Here is a 25542-nt window from a genome sequence, read left to right as displayed (position 1 = left end):
ACTCCCAGGCCAACACCCTTGTGACTGTATACCACAATGCCATTACTCAGCAATCACGATCACCGTGTCTAGGACTTTGGCTGCAAGGTATATTTTGTTGTGTACGACTATGTCAAGCTATTGCCTATAGGATTAGTGTGTACCTCCAGGCCTGATAGGGAAAGTAGTAACCATCTTAGCACTGCTGCCTCACAACGCCAGACACCCACGTTCATTTCCCACCTCAGGCAACTGTCTGTGTGGAGTTTGCACATTCACCCCATGTCTGCATGGGTTTTCTCTGGTGCTCCGGTTTCCTCCCATGGTCCAAAAATGTACAGGTTAGGTGAATTGGCCATGCTAAATTGCCTGTAGTGTTAGGTGAAGGGGGGAATGGGTCTCAGTGGGTTGCTCTTCGGAGGGTCGATGTGGACTTGTTGGGCTGAAGGGCCTGTTTCCACACTGTAAGTAATTTAATCTAATCTAATTCTTTCCCAGAATCTCACTCTCAACTGTATTTGGAAGCCAAAATGTATGCAAGGCCTCTGAAACACATCTACCATCAGCAAGCATGTGTGCTGAAGAGCAAGTGGATAGGAATATAGGCACAGGAATAAGCCATTCAGCCCATCAACCTGCACTGCCAATACCTTTATGCACATTATCCCCTAAACCTTTCTTTTTTTTAGATTCCCTCCTGCGTGGAAACAGGTCCTTCAACCAGCCAACCGAAGAGTAACCCACCCCCCTCTGACTAATGCACCTAACACTATGGGCAATTTAGCATGGCCAATTCACCTGACTGCATATCTGTGGATTGTGAGAGGAAACCTACACAGACACGGAGAGAATGTGCAAACTCCACATAGACAGTCGCCCGAGGCTGGAATTGAACCTGGGACCCTGGTGCTGTGAGGCTGCAGTGCCTATACCTTTGATAATGAGAAAGCTACCAACTTCTACTTTAAGTACATTCAAAGTGAGCTTTCACAGTCATCTAAGGATAAAGAATTCCAAAGATTCGACACCTTTGATCAGCAGCATCTAGAAGATGTCATGCATTTAAAATTACCATGGCTTACTGCTGCCTCTGCTGGCAAGAAAATGGATTCATCAAAGCTTTCCTGCTGAAGTCCAGCTCCAAGTTAAAATCCACTCATTGCTTTCTTTAAGACTCAACAATCTTGTCTCTCACCTACTGTTACTTTTATGTCATTCATGAAGTCATTACGTTTTAGCTGTCACAAAATAAACAACATTATTGCAGAATATGATCCCAAAAGGCAAATAAAAACCTTGAAATCCAATATACACAAATAATTTGAACTAATTTGATCATGAATCAGCTGCCTTAGTTGAGAATTTTACTCAAGATCTCCTTTTTTTTTAAATATTTGCTAAATTGTCAGCTTTTGTAGCCTGTGTCAGCTTTGTTGAGTATTGTAGGTTGGTTTATATAAGTTGAGGTAAGAGGAGATGGAATTATCCAGTCTCCTTCCATTTGAGCAGCTGGTTCCTGAGTCTGATCACAGTAACAGGTTACAGCAATGTGTCCTGGGCTCAAGTAATCTAAAACCTCAAGTAGTCAACAAGGTTTACAAGGTTTCTAGCCTTCCAAATATTGAAACAATAAATATTTAAACTCAGTAAAGATGATATGTTGTTAGTCCCTGATACAATGCAGCTGGATTTCAAAATAAATCAGTGCCGAATCAAACTCCCTATTACTATTTTCTACATTACAATAATCTGTTCAACATATTAAGGAGTTATGTTTTTTTCAGTTGGAGAAAATTGCTAATCAATCTATTCAAAGGGAAAACTTAGGGTCATAGCATGTCCAGTTCTCTCCAATTTTTCACCCATTTTTAAGCTATTTTGTTTAATAATAGCCTTCCTTTTGCAACTGATGCATATTTTAATTGTCTGTATGTGTTAGACATATGTAGATTATATACATTTAACATACAGAAATTAAGTTAATCCTCATACAATATTACATCAGGAGCATGTCCCCAGTCCTGTTTCTTTGCTAAATGTCCCCATTGTAATTCCCACATTCTTTCTGGACTCTTTTTATTTATATCCACTGTAAAATGAAATGCATATAATCTGGCCAAAGTCAGTGACAAAGTATGCCTTCAACACTTATACACATGGTGGAGTACAAGCTTAGGAGCTTGAAGGGGTAAGATCTCCCATCCAAGTCTCCCTCATAGTCTCTGTAATAATATCTGCCAAATTAGTGTCATATGATTTATTGCATGATAGTTGCTATCATGCAATGAATTATATTTTTTCTCTTATGGTGCCCTTCAACTCAGACCATGGAATGGTATTCCTCTACCACAATAGACAAAGGAGGCCCGGTAAATCCCGACTGAGGTAGAGGATCTGGCAGATCGAGTTTCAGTCTTGCTCCTATGCTGCAGTGAGGTTCAGCGCAAGCTGAAAGTACAGAATCTCATTTTCTGTGGGGCGATCTTAGAGCCTTTAGGCCTCAGTATTGAGTTCAATAATCTTAGAAACTGAACACCTCCTTCATGGCTTTTATCTACCTCCACACCACGGTTCCTGTCATGACATGGGCAACTTTTACAATAGGCAACCCATTTTCAACGTACTTATGGTCCCCATTATAGATTTTCTTTCTCTCTGGTTCACTATTATCTCCCACTTTGTCCGCCTATCTGCTGTTTTCTCTCTCTCTGGCTCACCTCTACCTATCATATATTCCTTCCACATCCTACTAACTCCCTTATGCCACCTCGTCCTTGCTGCTATCAGTTTTAAAGAAAAGTTACTGGACCTGAAACATTAATTCTGCCTTCTCTCCACAGTTGCTGCTAGAGTTACGGAACTTCTCCCGCAATTTCTGTTTCAATACAAAGTAGATCTTCCTTAGTAGTGGAAAATGGTGTAAATGTTCAGTTTTCAGCTTGAAGGCTGTGAACAAGATTTGCTGGCTTTTTCCAGATTTGATACCTAAAATGAAATTAAATAATTCAGATCCAAGGGAAACCTGCTGAATTTGCCCAAGCAAACTGGAGTCTAGGACCGAGATTTGTTTTTGGGTCAGAAACCTGCCTCCATAAGGAAACTGGTAGAGGTTAAAAGTCTTGTATAATGAGCACTTTTTTGATATAGAAACCAGTTCTCCAATTAGCAAAGAGCAATGGGCAAGCTTGCAAAGATAAAGGGTCAAACAGAGGCCTTTTAGCTTCAAAGAAGCACTTGAGTACAATTCAGGGTAAGTTGATTGATGTGGTTTATCTGGACTTCCAGAAGGCTTATCCTACAGTCCCACACTAGAGACCTAGAGAGCCAATGAAACTGAAGGCAAATTACTAACATGGATTGGCAATTGGTTTACGAACAGAAAACTGAGAGTTGGAATAATATGTAAGTACTCAAATTGACAGGGCGTGACTACTGGTGTCACTCAGGGTCTATGGTGAGGCCTCAATCATTCACAATATTCATTAACGACTGGATAATGATATTAAAAAGTCAAATATTCAATTTGCTGATAACACAAAATGGGCAGCACTGTAGGCAATGTTGGCGACAGCATAACTGCAACAAGATATTGATAGATTAGCTGAATAGGCAAAGCTAGGCAGATCAATTTTAATATAAACAAATATGAGGTTGTCCATTACAGACAGAAATCAGGGTATTGTTTGGAAGGGACAAAGTTAAATACAGTGGATGCCCAATGAGATTGAGATTTCATGTGCATTGCTCTTCAAATTGTTATAAACAGGTACAGAAAATAATTAAAATGTTAGTGGAATATAGCCTTCATATCTAAAGGGCTAGAGTATAAGGATATAACTGTTATGCTGCAGTTATACAAAACCCTGATTAGACCCCACTTAGAGTACTGTGTGAGCAGACCTGGACACTAGCTGTGGAGGGAATTTAACCCAGTTTACATGGATGATACCTGAACTACAGGGGTTAAGTTATGATGAGAGATTGGACAAATAAGGCCATTTTTCCCTGGAATTTGAAAGGTTAAGGGGTGATTTCATCAAGGTTTTCAGGCTATTAACAGGGAAAGATAAAGTAGATTAACTTTTTCCACTGATTTAAGATTCTAAAACCAGGGACATGGTCTACGAATTAGCAGCAGGCCATTCAAGAGAGATGTTAAAAAGCATTTCTACACACAAAGAGTAGTGGAAATTTGGAATTTTCTTCCTCAAATCACAGTCGATGTTAATTTAATTGTTAAATTTAAATCTGAGAATTTAAATTCTCATCAAGCATGCAAACTAAGGGATATGGGCCTAAGGCAGGCATATGGGGTTAGGTAATCTTATTGAAGGCCACAGCAGGCTCGAGGGGCTGAATAGCCTACTCCTGTTCCTATGTTCCTAAAGGGAATTTATTTGTGGGCATACCAACTCACTGCATGGTATGAGTTGCTGCTTATGGTGAAGATTGCTTCACGATCCTCTTTAAATATAAGAAACTACAGGACCTCTTTGGTTAAATGTTACAGATTGCTCCACCTCATCAATCCCTTTGGGTGGCCAATAATTCAGTTTCTTGCGGTTTTGATGTCTATGTTTCCTTGCTGCCCATTTAACAACAGTTACCTATTGTGTGACAAAAAAGACATTTACTTTTGATAGCCGGGTGCTATCTGTACGTATTACAGTTCTTTTCTCCACTGTGCTAACATGTGATTTTAACTGCCTGTTACCTGTCTGTTGAAGTTTTGGATTCTCAGGTTTTTTTATTTCTGGTTTTATTCCTTAAAAATTGAAAGGACTCTGCTGCTCTCCTGTGTCAGGGTGATGCTCTAAGGATTATTGATGCAGCTTCCAAACTTCTCCATCACTCCCCATCTTTCTCCAGAGTGAGGTCTTTTTTGGATTGTAATAAATCTGACAAAGGTTCATTTGCAACTTCTAAAAGGTTTCTGTTTGTTAAGAATTCCGATTTGGAGTCACAACAGTCAAATTTTTTCACTAGTCTGTAGAAGTCATTAATGAAATCATGGCTGCTAATCTGTATCTCAGGAATTATTTTCACCAAGTAATCCAATTCTGTGTTCTGTCTGGCCCAGCTTTGAAATTAGGTCACCCTTGCATATTATTCCTGATGTAATGTCTTTTGAACTCCATTTCATATTTTGCTTGCTTAAAGCATTTTAATTTTGTCCTAATAGTAGTTTTAAATGGAAGGCTCATCCAGTGAGGCTAGATAGGTAGAACTCAGGACTAAGAAAGGTGTAATATTTATGATGAATTATTATAGGCTTCCCAATAGCCAGTGGGAGATAGACGGTTACTATGAAAGGAGTTCATGGGAAGATGTAAGTACAACAGGGCTGTTATAGTACGTGATTTGAACTTCCCCAACATTGACCAAGACTCCTTTAGTGCCATGGGCTCAGATATGACACAATCTGTTAGGTACATCCAGGAGGGTGTCTTGAAACAATATGAAGATAGTCTATCCAGAGAAGGGAACATTATAGACCTTGTCCTGAGGAATGGACCTGACCAGGTCATCAAGGTTTCAGTCAGGGAGCATTTTGGGAACAGTGGGCAAGTGTTAACAATTTTATGGGCAAGTTAAGACTGGTCCCCAGTTAAAAGTGTTACACTTTCAACAGTATTATGCAGTAACTGCAGAGATTAGATTGTGGGTGACTATTGGAGGGTAAATCCACATCTGACATTTGGGAATCTTTTAAAGGAGTTCAGGACCAACTAGTTGTGAGGATTAAAGAGAAGGATGGCAAGATTTGGGAACTCCGGATGACAAGAGGTACTGAAACTTTAGTCAGAAAGATAAAGGAAGGATACACAGGGGAACCTCAATTATCCCAACGAGATGGGCGCGCACTATTTCGTTCAGATAATTGGTTATTCAGTTAATCGATTCTCGTGCCTTTCCTCTGGAGTTTTCTATTATGTCTGCTCCCTGTTCAGGAGAGTAGCAACAGCACAGCATGTGCAAGGCCCCGCCCGTCCACACCCTGTCCGCACCCCACCCACTCCCCCGTCCACTACCCATTCACCCCCATCCACCCCCAACACCACCCCATCCACCCACTGCCCACCCCAAACACCGCCCCCTCCCCATCCGCCCATTGCCCAGCCCCAACATCGACCCCACCTGCCTCAACACCGCACCCTCACCTGCCCCACCTCCATCCCATGCGCAACCACCATCCGCCCCCATCCCCTTCCGCCCCCACCCCCTCTCCAGGGCAGCTGGACTGGACACCAACCTCAAGACTGCTGCTGCTGGTGCCTTTTGGGAGGTGAATCTCCAAATAACACACACACACACACACACACACACACACATAAACACATATCTTTTTACTGCAACTTTTTCTCTGGTTCCACCTTTGCACTGTACAGGACAATGTTGGAGAGATTATCTGGGGAAGGGGGGTTTGGGGTACATGCCTGTGTAGAACTCCAGGGAAGGTGTGGGGAGAGAGGGGGGTGGGAGATCAATAATTTAGAGATGGTGCCTGCGCTTCCATCAGTCCAGGACTGTTCTCAGCAGCACTTTTAATCACTGTAAACAAAAGACAGCGATCAGTGTTGGACGCATGTCTTTGATGTAATGTTTCTGTCAGGACCTTGAGACCTCCTTCGGAAAATCGGATTTTCGGATAATTGGTATTCGGATAATCAAGGTTACTCGATTTAGGTTTGGAAAATGAAATCAGACAAGGCCCTTGAGGAATATAAAGGAAGCAGTAAAAAAATTAAACAAAGATTAAGGAGGGCTAAAAGGGACAATGAAATGTTCTTCGCAAGTGAGACAAGGAAACTCCCAAGGCATTTTATACATATATTGGAAGCAAGAAGGTAGGGAGGGAAAGGATGTATCCACTCAAGGAAAAGGAGGGAATGTATGCATGTAGCCAGAGAAAGTTAGCAAATGCGGTGCCACTGTTTAAGAAGGGCGATAAAGACAAGTCAGGGAACTATAGACCAGTGAGCCTGACCTCGGTGGTGGGCAAGTTGTTGGAGGGAATCCTGAGGTACAGGATGTACATGTACTTGGAAAGGCAAGAACTGATTAGGGATAGTCAACATGGCTTTGTGTGTGGGAAATCATGTCTCACAAACTTGATTGAGTTTTTTGAAGAAGTAACAAAGAAGATTGATGAGGGCAGAGCACTGGATGTGATCTATGTGGATTTCAGTAAGGCGTTCGACAAGGTTCCCCGTGAGAGACTGATTAGCGAGGTTAGATCTCATGGAATACAGGGAGAATTAGCCATTTGAATATAGAACTGGTTCAAAGGTAGAAGACAGAGGGTGGTGGTGGAGGGTTGTTTTTCAGACTGGAGGCCTGTGACCAGTGGAGTGCCACAAGGATCGGTGCTGTGTCCACTACTTTTTTGTCATTTACATAAATGATTTGAATGCGAGCATAAGAGATACAGTTAGTAAGTTTGCAGATGACACCAAAATTGGAAGTGTAGTTGACAGTGAAGAGGATTACCTCAGATTGCAACAGGATCTGGACCAAATGGGCCAATAGGCTGAGAAGTGGCAGATGGAGTTTAATTCAGATAAATGTGAGGTGCTGCATTTTGGGAAACCAAATCTTAGCAGGACTTATACACTTAATAGTAAGGCCCTAGGAAGTGTTGCTGAACAAAGAGACCTTGGAGTGCAGGTTCATAGCTCATTGAAAGTGGAACCGCAGGTAGATAGGATAGTGAAGAAGGCGTTTGGTATGCTTTCCTTTATTGGTCAGAGTATTGAATACAGGAGTTAGGAGGTCATGTTGCGGCTGTACAGGGCATTGGTTAGGCCACTGTTGGAATATTGAGTGCAATTCTGGTCTCCTTCCTATCGGAAAGATGTTGTGAAACTTGAAAGTGTTCAGAAAAGATTTACAAGGATGTTGTCAGGGTTGGAAGGTTTGAGCTATAGGAAAAGGCTGAACAGGCTGGGGCTGGTATCCCTGGAGCGTCAGAGACTGAGGGGTGACCTTACAGAGGTTTACAAAATTATGAGGGGCATGGATAGGGTAAATAGGCAAAGTCTTTTCCCTGGGGTCGGGGTGTCCAGAACTAGAGGGCATAGGTTTAGCATGAGAGGAGAAAGATATAAAAGAGACCTAAGGGGCAACGTTTTCACACAGAGGGTGATACGTGTATGGAATGAGCTGCCAGAGGATGTGGTGGAGGCTGGTACAATTGTAACATTTAAGAAGCATTTGGATAGGTATATGAATAGGAAAGGTTTGGATGGAAAAAGGAGCCACGTGCTGGCAGGTGGGACTAGATTGGGTTGGGATATCTGGTCGGCATGGACAGGTTGGACCGAATGGTCTGTTTCCATGCTGTCCATCTCTATGACTCTATGACTCTAAGTGGTGAGCCTGTGGATGATAGTTAGATTAGGAAGGGGTATGTTGATATTCTAGGCAATATTAAGAAGGAGGAGGTATTGAGTGCCTTGAAAAACATTAAGGGAGATACGACCCCAGGACCTGATGGGATCTATCTATCAATACTGAAGGAGACAAATTGCTGGAGCCAAAACAAAGTTCTTCTTTAGCCACAGGCAAGGTCCCAGAAGACTGGAGAATGGCTAATATTGTTCCTTTATTTAAAAAGGGTGACAGAAGGTTTCCGAACCTTCCAGCTCAGCGAGCAAACCTACATCCAGACATAGTGTGGTTGTAGAGGGGTGTTATTCTAACTGGAGGTCTGTGACCAACAATGTTGGGACCTCTGTTGTTTGTAATACGTACAACTGATATGTATGCAAATTTAAGTGGTCTGATTAATAAGTTTGCAGAAGACATGAAAATTGGTAGAGTTGTAGATAGTGAGAAAAGTTTTCAAAGGATGCAGCAGGATATAGATCAGTTGGAAAGTTGGGCAGAGAAATAAAAAATGGAATTTAATCCAGACAAATGTGAGGTCATGCATTTTGGGAGGCCAAATGCAAGAGGACAATATACAATAAATGGCAAGACCTTTTTGAGCTTGATATATAGAGGAACCTTGGGGTACAACTCCATAGCTTCCTAAAAGTGACAACAAACAGGATGCTTGCTTTCACTGGTTGAGCATTGAATATACAAATTGGCATGTCATGTTGCAGCTGCATAAGAGTTAAGTTAGACCATGTTTGGAGTATTGTGTGCAGTTCTGGTCACCCCACTATAGGAAGGATGTGGAGGCTTTGGAGAGGCAGTAGAAGAGGTTTACCAGGATGTTGCCTGGTTTGGAGAGTATTAACTCGAAGGAGATATTGGACAAACTTGGATTGTTTTCACTGGAGCATCAGATGGTGTGGGACAACCTGATAGCAGTATATAAAATTATGAGAAGCATGGATAGGGTGGATATTTGAAGTATTTTTCCCCAGGTGGAAATGTCAAATACTCGGGGGGCAAAGGTGAGAGGGGAAAAGTTTAAAATAGATATGTGATGCAAGTGTTTTTACATAGTGTGGTAAGTGCCTGGAACGCGCTGCCAGAGGAAGTGGTAGAATCAGGTACAACAGAAATGTTTAAGAAGCATTTAGACAGATGCACGAACAGACAGGCAATAGAGGGATACAGACCATTTGTAGGTAGATGGGGTTAGTTTAGAATGGGATCATGGTAAGCACAGACATAGGGGGTTAAAGGCCTGTTACTGTTATATGTTGTACTTTGCTGCTGCATTGGTGGGTTCTTCTATATTTTGCAGCTAACATGGCAGATTCGCTTTACAGATGAAATGGAGGATTTATTTTATTTTTCTGCAGCTTCACTGTATAAATCCAGCCATTTGCAGCTTTAGTGAACAAATCTCATTTTAAATTACAGTTTTACTGAATAATTTAAACTCCTCACAGCTTAAATAAATAAAATCAGTTTATTATGGCTGTTGTGGAGGATCCCCTCCCAAATCCTCTCCGTAACTGTGTAACAACTCGGCAACCCAGAGGAGTTATAAATCAGGAAATGGAAAAGAAGAAATTTACAATCGCAAGGAAGTGTATTGAGTAAATTGTTGGAGCTTTGGATTAACAAATGCTTGGGTCCTGATGGATTCCATCCTGATGTTATCATCTCAAATGATCAACTACTTTGCAAGTCAGATTTCAGAATAAAATATGGCCTGATGGATCGTATTTTGTTCTTTCTTAATTAACGTTGCAGTCTTTCACTGAAATGTAAGTACTACAGCTGCAGATTTGGTTTGAACAATTAATAATTCTTCCTTGATGCTGACTGCGCCTTATGAACAGGCAATTTAAAGCTGAGTCTGAAGATCTCATTCCATTGTTCACTATGTCTTGTGAGAGCAATTAAATAAAATCTGCATTATTGACACTATAAGACTAGAAGAGCAGGACTGGGCCATTGGACCCATCAAGGCTGCTTCACCATTCAATTGTGTCTAATATGTTTCTCACCGCCATTCTCCTGCCTTCTCCCCACAACCCTTGATGCTCTTACTAATCAAGAACCTAACAATGTCTATCTGAAACTCAATTACTTGAAAATGTGGCCTTCACAGCTCTCTGTGTGAATGAGTTCTACAGTTTGACCACCCTCTGGCAGAAGAAATTCCTCTGTATGTCAGCTTTAAAGGGTCTTTCCTTCAGGCTTTGACTGTGCTCTCTGGTCCTAGTCTCTCCCAGTAGTGGAACCATCTTCTCCATGTCCATTCTGCCTAGGCCTCTTAGTATTCTGCAAGTTTAATGAGATTCGCCCCCTCATCCTTCTAAGCACCATCAAGTACAGACCCAGAGTTCTCAACTGCTTCTTACGTGACAAGACCTTCATTCACAAGATCATTCTTGTGAACCTTCTGTGGACGTCCTCCAAGGTCAGCGCATCCTTCCTTAGATACAGGGCCCAAAAACTGCTCATAATATTCCAAATGCAATCTGACCAGAGCCTTATATAGCTGCGGGAGTCTATTTCTGTCATTGGATTCTAACCCTCTTGAAATGAATGCTAACATTGCATTTATTTTCCTAACTGCCAATTGAACCTGCCTGTTAACTTTAAGAGAATCCTAAGGAAGGACTCTAAGTCCCTTGTGCATCAGAAGAAAATAGTTTATGCCTCTTTTCTTCCTACCAAAGTGCATAACTACAGTTTCCTACATTGTACTCTATCTGCCACTTCTTTGCCCATTCTCCAAGCCTGTCCAAATCCTTCTGCAGTCTCCCCACTTCCTCCACACTATCTTCCCTTCCACCTATCTTTATGTCACCTGCATACTGAGCAACAATACCCTCAGTTCCTTCATCCAGATTGTTAGTGTATCAAGTGAGTCATTGTGTTGTGTGGAACGGGGGTCACGGTGGGCAGCATGGTGGCACAGTGGTTAGCACTGCTGCCTCACAGCGCCAGAGATCCGGGTTCAATTCTGGATCCAATTCCCACCTCAGGCGACTCTCTATGTGGAATTTGCACATTCTCCTCGTGTCTGCGTGGGTTTCCTCTTGGTGCTCTGGCTTCCTCCCGCAGTCCAAAAATGTCCAGGTTAGGTGACTTGGCCATGATAAATTGCCCGTAGTGTTAGGTAAGGGGTAAATGTAGGAGTATGGGTCTGGGTGATATATGCTTCGGCGGGTCGGTGTGGACTTGTTGGGCAGAAGGGCCTGTTTCCACACTGTAAGTAATCTAATCTAATCTAAACTCCATTCCACTGCCATCTTGAAAAAGACCCTGTTATTCCCATTTGCTGTCTTCTGCCTTCTTTACTGGCGGCACGGTAGCACAGTGGTTAGCACTGCTGCCTCACAGCACCAGAGACCTGGGTTCAATTCCTGCCTCAGGCGACTGGCTGTGTGGAGTTTGCACGTTCTCCCCGTGTCTGCGTGGGTTTCCTCCGGGTGCTCCGGTTTCCTCCCACAGTCCAAAGATGTGCGGATCAGTGAATTGGCCATGCTAAATTGCCTGTAGTGTTAGGTAAGGGGCAAATGTAGGGATATGGGTGGGTTTCGCTTCGGCGGGTCGGTGTGGACTTGTTGGGCCAAAGGGCCTGTTTCCACACTGTAAGTAATCTAATCTAATTCTGCCAGTCAGCCAATCCTCCATCCATGCCAGTGCCTTGTCCCAACACCATGTCCTCTTATCTTCTTTAGCAGCCTCCCTATGACACCTTGTCAAAGCTATGTTTGGGTTTACCACATTGCGTATACCAATGCAATGCACTGTATGGGCTACAATTCATGATGAAGTGATGGTTGTTTCCAGTGTCAACTTTAAGTGTTGGAAGCTACAAGGGTATGTTTAGTCTAACCAGAAGAATTTCTTGTTATCACAATGTAGATCACTGCATGTTAGCTATTATTTATAGATTACATTCATATTATCAACATTTTTAGAAAGACATCGAAGGTTAGGTATTAAGTCTAATTTCTTCATGATCCTAAGCTATTCTGCCCTCAAGTACATATCACATCATCATATTGGGTGCTGCTTATGGCACCCCTCAGTCATAACCCTTTCAGACACATAAACAACAATCTACTTTCAGCTACTTCATGAAAAGGCAGAAAAAGCAGCAGAGGCCTTCAACTTGGACAGGCTGGGTGAAGAAAGTAGTAGCGATACAAGGCAGAGGGGAGGCGGGGGGAGGAAGGTGACATGTGGAGGCCCTCTTTCTGGCTAGCCTTCAGCTCTTCTTCATCAGAAATGGGCTTTTGCCCAAAACGTTGATTTTCCTGCTCCTTGGATGCTGCCTGACCGGCTGTGCTTTTCCAGCACCAATCTAATGTAGACGATGTCAACTGAAGGACAGTTCCCATAACGCCAGGACGGTCAAGAGTTCTTTATCCATCACCACCCACCAGCTCTCCCAAAACCTCCACTCCCCACATACTGTTTTCACATCATTGTAATGGACATCAGCTTCGCTCAAGAATTCAACTCAGGGATTCAACTAATGAAGCATGTGGATTGACATTCATCTTCTTCAACTGTGCCTATGGGGGTGAAGCAGCAGCACATGTAAAATGCTTTTGATGTGCTCAACACAATTTCAGACCAAGCTTGACCCTCTCAGCTGGCCACATGATTACTATGGAACACAAATTCTGGACCACAAAAATGGACTCAGGGAAATTTTGATTATCTAACATCCATGGTCAAAGCATTAATGTCAAAACATTTGACAGATTATGTTCTAGACATTAGAGAGAGCTGATTGACGCTAAGGACTTAGTTTTCTTTTTAACTACCTAACTAATTAAGTAGAAGGTGAATTGACATACACCGATACCACTCTCATGCTTTATACTGAGATTGTATGGATAGCACAGAAACGAAAAGCATTTAGTCTTTAATTACACATGCAAGCTGTAATCCCAGTGCTATTTCTGATTTACTACCTGGTTTTTAATAAGGTGCAAATTGACACATCATTAACAACACCACATAGAATTTAATACTCCAAACCAGACACTAAAATGAAACCACATTTGGATTGCAGTTTATGGCTAGAAATTGGCAACTCATTCCCACCAGAGATGTATAGGGAATAATCTTAAACTCTAAAATGAGTATGGGTGATGTATTATGTAAAAATATAAAAAGACATGCTCCAAGCCACTCACTCTCAGTTTTAATGGCTGCAGGCTTGAAGGCAGTCAGCCAAGACATTTGCAGAACTCAGGAAGTATTTAAATATTATAATAAATCAGTGTCTCAGGAATAATCAGCATCTTCAATTTAACTCTGTCTGGATTTCCCATCAGGATCCTTTCAGTAATCCACAGGGCTGTGGCTATTCAGTAGGAGGGCACTCCATACTGAAATCAATATTTGTTTCGTCACATTAGGGTATTAAGAGATGCAAGGAAGTAACAAGCAAGTTTGTCAAAGGAGAACCAGTGGACATGATCTATTTAGATTTCCAGGAGATCATTCAAATGATCTTGTTCAGGAAGCTGCTAAATCAGAGCCCATGGTGTTAGGGGAAAGGTACTGACATGAATACAGGATTGGCTGACTGGCAGAGGGCAGAGCATAGAACATAGAACATAGTAAAATACAGCGCAGTACAGGCCCTTTGGCCCTCGATGTTGCGCCGACCAAAGTCTACCTAACCTACACTAGCCCAATAACCTCCATATGTTTATCCAATGCCCGCTTAAATGACCATAAAGGGGGAGAGTTCACCACTGCTACTGGCAGGGCATTCCATGAACTCACAACCCGCTGAGTAAAGAATCTACCCCTAACATCTGTCCTATACCTACCACCCCTTAATTTAAAGCTGTGTCCCCTAGTAACAGCTGACTCCATTAACAGAAAAAGGTTCTGTTAATGGGGATAAAGAGGTCTTTTTTAGGATGGCACCCATTAACAACTGGAGGTCAGTGTTAGGACCACAACTATTCATGTTATACATTAACAATCTGGACAAAGGAACTGAGGGCATTGTCAGGAGGCTGCAGAAGAGCTTTGATAGGCTGGAGAAAGTGGGCAAATAAGTGGCAGTTAGAAGATGATGTGGGAAAGTGTGAGGTTGTGCGCTTTGATACAAAGAATAGATGTGTAGACTATTTTCTAAATAGGGAAAGGCTTCAGGAATATGAAGCATAAAGGGACTTAAGGCTCCTTGTTCAAGATTCTCAGTCGGCAGTTAGGGAGGCAATTGCAATGTTAGTATTTATTTAGGGAGAGCTTGAATATAACAGTGGAGATGTACTGCAGAGGCTGTACAAGGCTCTGGTCAGACTGCATTTGGAATATTGTGAGCAGTTTTCAGCTCCATATATAAGGGCGGATGCGCTGGACATTGGAGGGGGTATGGAAGATGGTTACAACTCCAACCTCAGGGAAGGAGGACTTGCTGTATGAGGAGCAGTTGAGAACTCTGGGTTTGTACGTACTGGTGCTTAGAAGCATGAGGGGGTATCTTATTAAAACTTACAGAATGCTGAGAGACTTGCAAAGAATGGATGTAGAGAAGATGTTTCCACTAGTAGGAGAGACTAGAACGCGAATGTAGCTGAGTAGGAATTTATTTAGCCAGAGGGTGGTGAATCTGTAGAATTCATTGTTGATGAATTCTGTGGAGGTCAAGTTTTTGGCATGTATTCAAGACAGAGATTGATAGATTCTTGTTTGGAAAGGGATCAAGGATTATTGGGAGAAGGCAGGAGAATGGGGTTGAGAAATATATCAGCCATGATCGAATAGCAGAGCAGACTTAAAGGGCTGAATGGTCTAATTCTGCTCCTATATTTTATGAACTTACAGTCTTATACAATGACTGCCCAGGAATGAGTTAAGTCCATAAAACTTAGGAGCAGAAATTAGGCCATTCAGCCCATTGAGTCTGCTCTGCTGATAAGTTGCTCAACCCCATTCTTTTGCTTTCTCTCAATAACCATTGATCCCCTTGAATTTGTTAAAGAAGATCAGCATGTTAGCTTGGATGGCTGGTTTGTAATTCATAGTCATGCCAACAGCATGGGTTCAATTCCCAGACTGGCTGAGGTTACCATGAAGGTCCCATTTTCTCAATCTCTCCCCCTCACTGAAGAGCGATGACCCTCAAGTTAACCCACCACCAGTTGTCTCTAATCTAATGATGAGAGAGCACCCTTTGGTCTGATAGGACAATGGTGATTTTTACCTTTCATGGCCTCCATGGAAAACCAGTCAGCGTAGAGGTCCTTGTTTTTAACAAGGTACAATTTATTACATGATGACAATTGAGAATAGAAGGGAATAGAAATTTATTGTCACATGTACTTTTACATGAGAAATGCAATTAGAAGTCCTATAGGTCGCCCTACGAAAGCACCTTTATTAAAAGACAGAAGTCATGCATAATAATAAAAATAAAAAAAGTGAAGACAAAGTTAATCACAATCCAGTTAATGACTTCTGGGCTAGGGGAAAGACAATTAGGAACAATGGAATATTTTGGTAATCCAGTAGAATTTATATTAGCAAGGCATTATTTCTAAGACTTTGAGGAAACCAGAGTCTGTCCTCTTCAAGACCCTAAGGTGTTCAGTCTCTCCCCACCCAGGATCTTATAGCATCATCAGATAACTGGGACTTGAGCAGTCTTCAACATTTTTCTTTATCTTATACAACCTTCCTTCCCTCGTCTCTACTCCAACTGGCTGGCTATAGCTAGGAAACAGAGGCAAAAATGTTAATCATGTCCTGTTGTTAAATTTGGTGGGACTTGCGGGACGTCTGTTCTTCCTGATTTCTCCACCTTAAACCAACCTCAGTGTCTGCCCAACTACCTCTGGTCCCTGTCTCTGAGCTAATTTTGGGGACATAATCTATGTTGCAATGCACCTAGCTCCAGTGATCCTACACACTGTCTTTTTAAGTGTTGTGACTGAACCAAGTCCTTCTGTGCCATTCTGTAATGGTCAAATGGCTGTAATAATCACAGTTTGTAATTCATTATTTCAACAAACCTAAATTTCCTAACACTCCTAATGCTGCAGCTATGGTAATTAGCTGTTCAATTATTTTCAGCTGAGGTCTTGGTGGAACACTGTAGGAACTTATGACATGGTGTGTAAAATGGAGTAAGTCTTATCATAATTTCATAGACTTTCTTCATCATAATTGTGGTAGACTGTGGATTCCAATTGCTATGGCCCAACTCTTCACCCAGTGTAACAATTAAACCAATATCACTAGCTATATATGGTGATATTCGATACACATACGTTTCTGAACCAACAATATGAAAATATTACAGCTGAGAGCTCTGCTGATCTGCAACTGGAAACATCGATATCTAAAATGAAGGATTCTGTAAAGAAAGGTGGTAGGGATATACTAAGGATTTACAGACCAACAAGTCTCAGATCAGCATTAATCATAGACTCTGTAGAGTGTGAAAGCAGACCATCTGGTCCAGTGAGTCCAGACGGAGCCTAACGATGGCTGGATGGTTTTCAGTGAAGAAGAAGGTCTTATGAAGATATCGATGGATTGGTCAAATGGGCCGGCCCACGGTAGATGACATTTAACCCTGAAAATGTAGAGTATTTTGGAAGAAGTGAAAAGATAAGGGAGTATTCAATGAATGGCAGGATATTAGAAACTCAGAAGTAAAGGGGTCTTCGGCTGCTTGCTCACAGATCCCTGAAGGTGGCAGGACAGGTTGATGGGATAGCTAAGAAGGCGTACCAGACGTTTGTCTTTCTCAGATTATAACAGCAAGGAGATCATGTTGGAACTGTACAAAACATTAGATTTGGCCATAGCAGTACTGTGCGCAGTACTGGTCACCACATAATAGGAAGAGTGTGATTGCACTGGAGGGTGTGCAGAGAAAATTGATAAGGTTGGAGCATTTTAGCTATGAAGAGAAGTTGGATAAGCTTTGGATTTTGGATTAGTGGTGCTGGAAGAGCACAGCAGTTCAGGCAGCATCCAAAGTGCAGCGAAATCGACGTTTCAGGCAAAAGCCCTTCATCAGGGCTGATGAAGGGCTTTTGCCCGAAACTTCGATTTCGCTGCACTTTGGATGCTGCCTGAACTGCTATGCTCTTCCAGCACCACTAATCCAGAATCTGGTTTTCAGCATCTGCAGTCATTGTTTTTACCTGGATAAGCTTTGGTTGATTTCTTTGGACCTGGCTGAGGGCTGAGGGGAGAACTGACTGAGCTGCATAAGATTATCATGGGCATGTATAGGATGGATGGAAAGAAGATGTTTCTCTTCGTTGAAGACTCAATAACGAGGAGGTATAATTTTAAAGTGGAAGACAGGAGGTTTAGAGGGGATTTAAGAAAAAAATCAGGGGAGGGTGGGAATCTGGAATGCACTGCCTGGGAGTGTAGTTCAGATGTGTAACATCACAATCTTTCAGGAATACTTGAAATGACATTACATTCAAAACTATGAGCAAAGTGTTGGAAAGTGGGATGAGTGTGGATAGGTCAGTGCAGACTCAATAGGCCAAATGGCCTCTATCATGTTGTATGATTTTATGACTCTCTAATTATTGTTAATTTACTATTAAACAGAGCTGCAAATCTGAAAATCATTCTATTGGCTGGCACTACCTGCATTTTACAGGAAAACTGACAGTCTTAAGACTTAAATAACTCATTTTCCAGGTACCAATGGTTAAACAAACTGATCTCTGCATCATAACCCATGTGAGGAGAGAATTCTGTCCCTTGGAAGAGAAGACCAGGACCATTCCTGTGGGCATGCCAATATATCCATGTCCTTCCAAACAGATATCACCCTTCACTCTGATCCAACTCTTATAGTAACACAGCTGTCAGTGTCATTTGTAAGTAGCAGAGCAGCTACCTCGCTGTGATCTATTGAAAGTCATCCCTTGAGCCAAAAAAAGGAAAAAAAAGTTTAAAATTGTGGGCGGCACAGTGGCACAGTGGTTAGCACTGCTGCCTCGCAGCGCCAGAGACCCGGGTTCAATTCCCGCCTCAGGCGACTGACTGTGTGGAGTGCACATTCTCCCCGTGCCTCCTCCGGGTGCTCCGGTTTCCTCCCACAGTCCAAAAATGTGCAGGTTAGGTGAATTGGCCATGCTAAATTGCCCGCAGTGTTAGGTTAAGGGGTAAATGTAGGGAAATGGATTTGGGTGGGTTGTGGGTCGGTGTGGACTTGTTGGGCTGAAGGGCCTGTTTCCACACTATAAGTAATGTAATGTAATTGTTTGATTATAGGACCACCTCTCACACAACAGGGAGAAAAATCCGCACCAGGCGAAATCTGATCTTTTCAGGCATGAGAGGGGTGGATGTGAAACGGCATTAGGAATGCCAAAGCTGGATGCAAGACCTCTCTAAGTGAGAGAGACAGTTTACTTCAGGGGATGAAATTCGGTGTCGAAACCATGTGAATGGCCTGCATGGGTAAAAGGAATGGTCGATGTGAGGTCAGTCCCATGATGTACAAGTTCGAATAGGAGAGGCAGTCCTAAACAAGCATGTGGACCACATGAAAGCTGCAAACCAGCAAACCCAGCAGGAAGCAAAATATACCCTCAGCACATGTGGCAATGCTATCAGAACATGTGGGTTCTCCTCTTCCACCTAGCATTGAAGAAATCTCTGATGATGAGATGGACATGACAGATGTCACAGCCTCGATGCTGTTACCACCTGAAGAAGAAAATGAATTTCTTTCGAGATGCTCTGGGGACAAGAGGCGGGCTACAGTCTGGTACATGCCATCAGTATCCAAGGCAGAGTTACACAGGAAAATTCGATTGAGACAATCAAGAGGGGTTTTGGATGATTACTTGAATAGAATTCATGTGCAAGGGATGAGGAAGAAGCAGGAGATACTCATGATGCTCATTTGAGGAGTTGATGCAGCACAATGGGCTGAATGTCCTCCTGCTGCACTGTAACAATTCTGTGATTCAATATGACCTGACAAACAAATATGACCTAATTTTACCTTCCCCTATTGACCCCTGAAGTTCCTGCATTTGGATCCCTGCTCCAACCAACCTGTTTTAGGCAGAACATTTGCTGAGATCCTTCACCCACCATTACCACTCAGAAATCCTACTGGAGTTTGGCTGACTTCACATCTGATACAAATTTGGGGTTCACTTACGGCCTTACCAAGACTGGAGGCCTGTGACCAGTTGTGTGCCACAAGGATCGGTGCTGGATCCACCACTTTTCTTCATTTATATAAATGAGTTGGGTGTGAACACAGGAGGTACAGTTAGTAAGTTTGCAGATGATACCAAAATTGGAGGTGCAGTGGACAGCAAAGAAGATTACCTCAGATTACAACAGGACCTTGATCAGATGGGCCAATAGGCTGAGGAGTAGCAGATGCAGTTTAATTTAGATAAATGTGAGGTGTTGCATTTTGGGAAAGCAATCATGGCAGGACTTATACACTTAAGGTAAGGTCCTAGGGAGTGTTGCTGAACAAAGACAGCTTGGAGTGCAGGTTCAGAGTTCCTTGAAAGTAGAGTTGTAGATAGATATGATAGTGAAGAAGGCATTTGGTATGCTTTCCTTTATTGGTCAGAGTATTGAGTACAGGAGTTGGGAGATCATGTTACCGCTATACGGGACATTGGTTAGGCCACTGTTGGAATATTGAGTACAATTCTGGTCTCCTTCTTATCGGAAAGATGTTGTGAAACTTGAAAGGCTTCAGAAAATATTTACAAGGATGTTGTCAGAGTTGGAGGATTTGAGCTATAGGGAGAGGCTGAATAGGCTAGGCCTGTTTTCCCTGGAGTGTCAGAGGCTGAGGGGTGACCTTATAGAGGTTTATAAAATCATGTGCTTGCTGGGTCAGTGTCACTATGTGCATGGAAATGAAAGGTGTTGACAGGATACTGGCCTTCATTTCAAAGTCTAGTCCCTGTACTGATGCCTGTACATTGTATTAACCGTGCCTGTGCACTGACCATAATGGAACAATAGAACTGATTGAGCCCACTCAGAGGCATGGATGCCCTGGCAGAGAACAACCTGACCAGATGCCTCTCTGTGGTGGAGTCCCTGGACTGATACTGGACTCTGTCCTTGATGTGCTGTGCTGGAACCACCACCACCCCCTCTTCCCCTCCTCCCACCCACCCCCCAACTAACTGTTGCCTCCATGGACACCAGCGTGGAAAATCTCCCTAAGACATTGAGACACAGCTACCTGTGTGTTTGCAAACAGCTGGCACATGGTTCTGGTTGTCATATAACAAGCTGTGCATCCACTTCACTGAGGACCGCTGAACAGCAAGGCAAGCTGCGTGTCTGTGTGACTGTACTAACATACACAGTGAGGCAAGGCAAGGCAAGACATAGCTGCTGTCTAGGAAAGGGAAGCTAAGGAAGCACAGAGTCCTGAGATGCAGCCTGGTTCAAACCAAAGAATCTTAGCATCTACTTTGCTTGCAGTGATAGAATAGGAATCTGCATATTATTAAGACAAATTGTGTAGCTAATAAGATTATTAAGAAGTTAAACTTCCACTTAATAGGCAATTCACCGCTGCTTAACAAGAATCTCATTTTGATGCTGGAGCTTGGATCAAAAACTGCAGCGAGTTGCTCCAGTTGTTGAGATGAACTTTGCCAGACTTCTCATAGAATTATATCACATTCTGCACCATAGCCCACATGGTTCAGACGCTATAAGATTCTGCATATGTGCCCTCATCGCTTTTCCACTGACTGGGAGAGGCCTCCTCACTGCTGCATCAGGGAAGCTTGGAGCCATATCTCAGCTTTCATTAGTATTCTTTCTTTGAAAGGTGGAGACTATCTTTTAGAAGTGAAGGCTAACTCATTCTGGCCAAGTATACTCCTGGCTCCCTTGTTGTGTGCAATCAGTCAAGAAATGATATTACACTTAGGCTGCAGAACAAAATCAATGAGGTGAACAGGCAATATCATTTAGTACACCACCTGTACCATTTGACCCTTGAACAGGAATATCAAACACCTTGACCCTCAACTCCAAAAGTAGCATTGTAAAGTTAATAGCTTAGGACATTAGATAATATGTATACCAGATTCCTAAGGTGACCACCAAGGGTGTCTGAAAGAAATGGTTGGAATAATATATTAGAGTTGATCCTTCTCTGATTCTTCTCTGGAGCTGCAAAACTATAGTCGCCATTCTGTTCTATCACCCTGATGTACTTATATAAGGAAAGCTTTATCTGGTTAAAATGCAAAACAATACCTTTCATTGTATTTCAATACGTGTCAATAATATATCAAATCAAGTCAATATTTAATTAAATATTTGTGGTATACTTTTGAGGGCCCGATGTTTGGTAGCTGAAATAGGGCCTTGTTTTTCCCATTTTCAGACATAAAATGTGCACAGAAAAGATCAAGTTCTATCCTATTTTCATTGCCACATTCAAATAACTCATCTCTCCACACCCTTGCCACCTCCCTGGCTCCTGTTTATTCAGTCAAGAGTAGTCATGTTAAAGGAAAACTTAATTAAACTGCATAAATGTGCTGAGATGCTGATGCAGCAGACAGAGTTTCTGTGAAAATGCAACATAGTTGAACTAGTATTAATCCTGAGGCCTTATTTGGCAATGGAACAGAAGGATGTTCCTGATACCACATCAAAAAAGACAAGGCAATGGTTTGACTCAAGGATGGGAAAGAGGCACAACCTTCAGATAGGAGATAGGATTGCAGCCTGGGAAGATAGCGAGTGGTGAGATCAGGGGTAGCAAACACCTTGTCACGTTTGCAATGTGTGAAAAACAAGATGTTTGTCTAAAATAGATGCTTTAGGAATTTGAGCTATGTACTATCGACATGAATTACAATGTATATAAATCTAATGAATTCTTAAACAAAAACATAAATTGCTGGAAAAACTCAGCAAGTCTGGCACCACTTGTGAAGAGAAAATGGAGTTAAACTTGTGAAGAGAAAATGGAGTTAATGTTTCAGGTACAGTTCTGAGGAAAGGTCACTGGACCTGAAACATTAACTCTGTTCTCTCCACAAATGCTGCCAGACCTGCTGAGCTTCTCCAGCAATTTCTGTTATTGTTTCTGATTTCCAGCATCTGCAGTTCTTTCGGTTTGCTGTCTGATGAATTCTTGTTGAGGTAGAGTGCTACCTTAAATATTTTCTAGGGTAGATTCTCCAAACATTGGCACAATAAGGAATTTATTAACCTGTACCTCGAGGTTCCTGAGATTATTTCATAAAATAATCGATCACAACAATGAATCTCTCATTGTTTACAAATGGTTAACAATGATAAAAGCAATAGTGTGGCGACCAGATGATTCAGAAATAACAATAATATCATCACAAGGGAGACAGTTGTGAGTTTTTCTTTCAAACGACTACACAGTTGAGAATGTTTGGTCATTAAATTTTAGAATGATAAATATTGTCTTAAGTTCCTCTGTAATACTCTTGACAAATATTTTCAGGCATAATTCAAATTGAGGCACATTAAAAATGGAACACTTTGAGGATATGTTTTCTCAAGAAATTTAAAATGAGACTAGCATTTCAGCAAATAGTTGGAATGGAGAGAGAGAGATCTACTTAAAAAAAGAGTGCGTGCTGTTAATGGTCTGCCTACACCACAGACTAAATGGAAAGCTGGAGAATACCCTGAAGGTTTATTGATGGCAAAAAGCATCTCTGTCGGATGTGAGCTCAGGACCAGAAAGCAAATAAGCTGCTGGATGGTGTTCCCATGCTATGCTCTATTTCCCAAGCTCAGCTCACTTGAATGTTGAAGGCGAATATGAGGCATGAGTCATGCCTCCTACACAGGGACTGGGAATTTGAGTGCTGCAACAGGTCATAAAGCCCCCATAGGGTTTCCTTAAGCAATGTGTCATTTAATTTGCTGTTAGATTTTCTGAAATTATATGAAGATGCCAGAATTGTATTATGATTGTAGCAGAAGAGATGCATTTTCTTTAGATCAATGATCAGCACAATATGATCAGCATATTGATAAGAGAATGGGAGTAGCCCAGGACTTTTAATGTAACTGTCTATGTTTTATTCTTTTGTGGGACATTGACTTCACTGGTAAGGCCGGTTTATTGCCCGTCCGTAACTGCCCTTAAGAAGTAAGTGATGAGCTGCCTTTTTGAAACATAGTAATCCATCTGGTGGATGTTTACTTATAGTTCTGTCAGGAAGGACGGTCCAGGAGTCATTGACAAGGATAGAGTGAGGATGTTATTAGCTTGGAGAGGAACTTGCAAGTGGTGGTGTTCTCATGCATCTGCTGTCTTTGTCCTTCACAGCAGGAAACTTTGTTTGTCCAGAAGGTACTGTCAGAGAAGGCTTGATAAATCGTGACAGTACATTTTGCATTTGTGCACACAGCTGCCACTGTGCATTGGTGGTAGAGAGAGTGAATATATAAGTTGGTGGACAGGGTAGCAAGAGAGGTATTTATTTTTATTTTTTTTCTTCATTATTTATCTACCTTTGCAGCTTATAAGCTAATTCGCCAATCCTTTTTCAGCAAACTTCATACTTCTATAATAGTTTTATTTAAAAGGACCCAGTTACATCACTTTGAAATTTAGTATGAATTTCTACAATATTATGACAACTCTCTCTAGAGGATCCTTTACTGAAAAAGGTGTGAAATAACGCAGAATAAATATGCACGATACCAGATCTAAAGTTTAGTTCTGTGACAGATATTTTTTCTGGCAAGTTGTTGTCAAATGCTTGTTATGAACTAGCCATCCCACTATTGTTGTCAACTTTGTCTGTAGGAAGATTACGGATTATTGTTGTCACATTCTCTTCCATTTTCCTGATACATTGAGGGACATATAAAAGACGCTTAGCTGATCTCTGGGCAATAAGCAATACAGAATAAATGTAGCTTCACCAGCAATGTCCATATCCAATGAATGAATAAAAAATACTCTCACAAATCTTTTCTGTCCAAACAAGTCTTGTTACTCATACAAATGATTCTCGTGTTGATTTTCTGAACTAACATATCTTTGCTGGATGACTAGAGAAATTGAGGTTTTGGTCAAGAAAAAACAAGCATATATCAGATATAGACAGTAGAGATCGAGTCAATACTCAGAAGAGTATAAAGGCAGTAGGAGTATACTTAAGAGGGGACATGAGATAGCTTTGGCAAGTAGGGTTAAGGAGAATCCAAAGGAACTTTATAAATACATTAAGAACAAAAGGGTATCTACGGAGAAGAGGGCCCCTCAAGGTTCAGCAAGGCAGCATATGCATGGAACCGTAGGAGATGGGGGAGATAGAGTCATAGAGTCAAAGAGTCATAGAGATGTACAGCAACTCATCCATGTCAACCAGATATACCCCAACCCAATCTAGTCCCACCTGCCAGCACCAGGCCCATATGAAGGGACTGGGGGCATTCTAGCGAAGTTTGCTGATGATACAAAGCTAGGTGGACAGACAGGTAGTACTGAGGAAGTGGGGTGGCTGCAGAAGGATCTAGACAGTTTGGGAGAGTGGTCCAGGAAATGGCTGATGGAATTCAACGTGAGCAAATGCGAGAATAAAAGCATAGATTACTTTCTAAACGGTGAGAAAATTCATAAGGCCAAGGTACAAAGGGATCTGGGAGTGCTAGTGGAGGATTCTTTAAAGGTAAACATGCAGGTTGAGTCCGTGATTAAGAAAGTGAATGCAATGTTGTCATTTATCTCAAGAGGGTTGGAATATAAAAGCACCGTTGTGCTACTGAGACTTTATAAAGCTCTGGTTAGGCCCCATTTGGAGTACTGTGTCCAGTTTTGGTCCCCACACCTCAGGAAGGACATACTGGCACTGGAACGTGTGCAGCGGAGATTCACACGGATGATCCCTGGAATGGTTGGACTAACATACGAGGAACGGCTGAGGATCCTGGGATTGTATTCATTGGAGTTTAGAAGATTAAGGGGAGACTTAATAGAAACTTACAAAATAATACCTGGCTTGGAAAGGGTGGACGCTAGGAAATTGTTTCCGTTAGGCGAGGAGACTAGGACCCGTGGGCACAGCCTTAGAATTAGAGGGGGTCAATTCAGAACAGAAATGCGGAGACATTTCTTCAGCCAGAGAATAGTAGGCCTGTGGAATTCATTGCCGCAGAGTGCAGTGGAGG

This window comes from Hemiscyllium ocellatum, chromosome 1 (genome assembly GCF_020745735.1).
Source record: "Hemiscyllium ocellatum isolate sHemOce1 chromosome 1, sHemOce1.pat.X.cur, whole genome shotgun sequence".
In the NCBI taxonomy this organism is placed as follows: domain Eukaryota; kingdom Metazoa; phylum Chordata; class Chondrichthyes; order Orectolobiformes; family Hemiscylliidae; genus Hemiscyllium; species Hemiscyllium ocellatum.
This window is presented reverse-complemented; position numbering follows the sequence as displayed.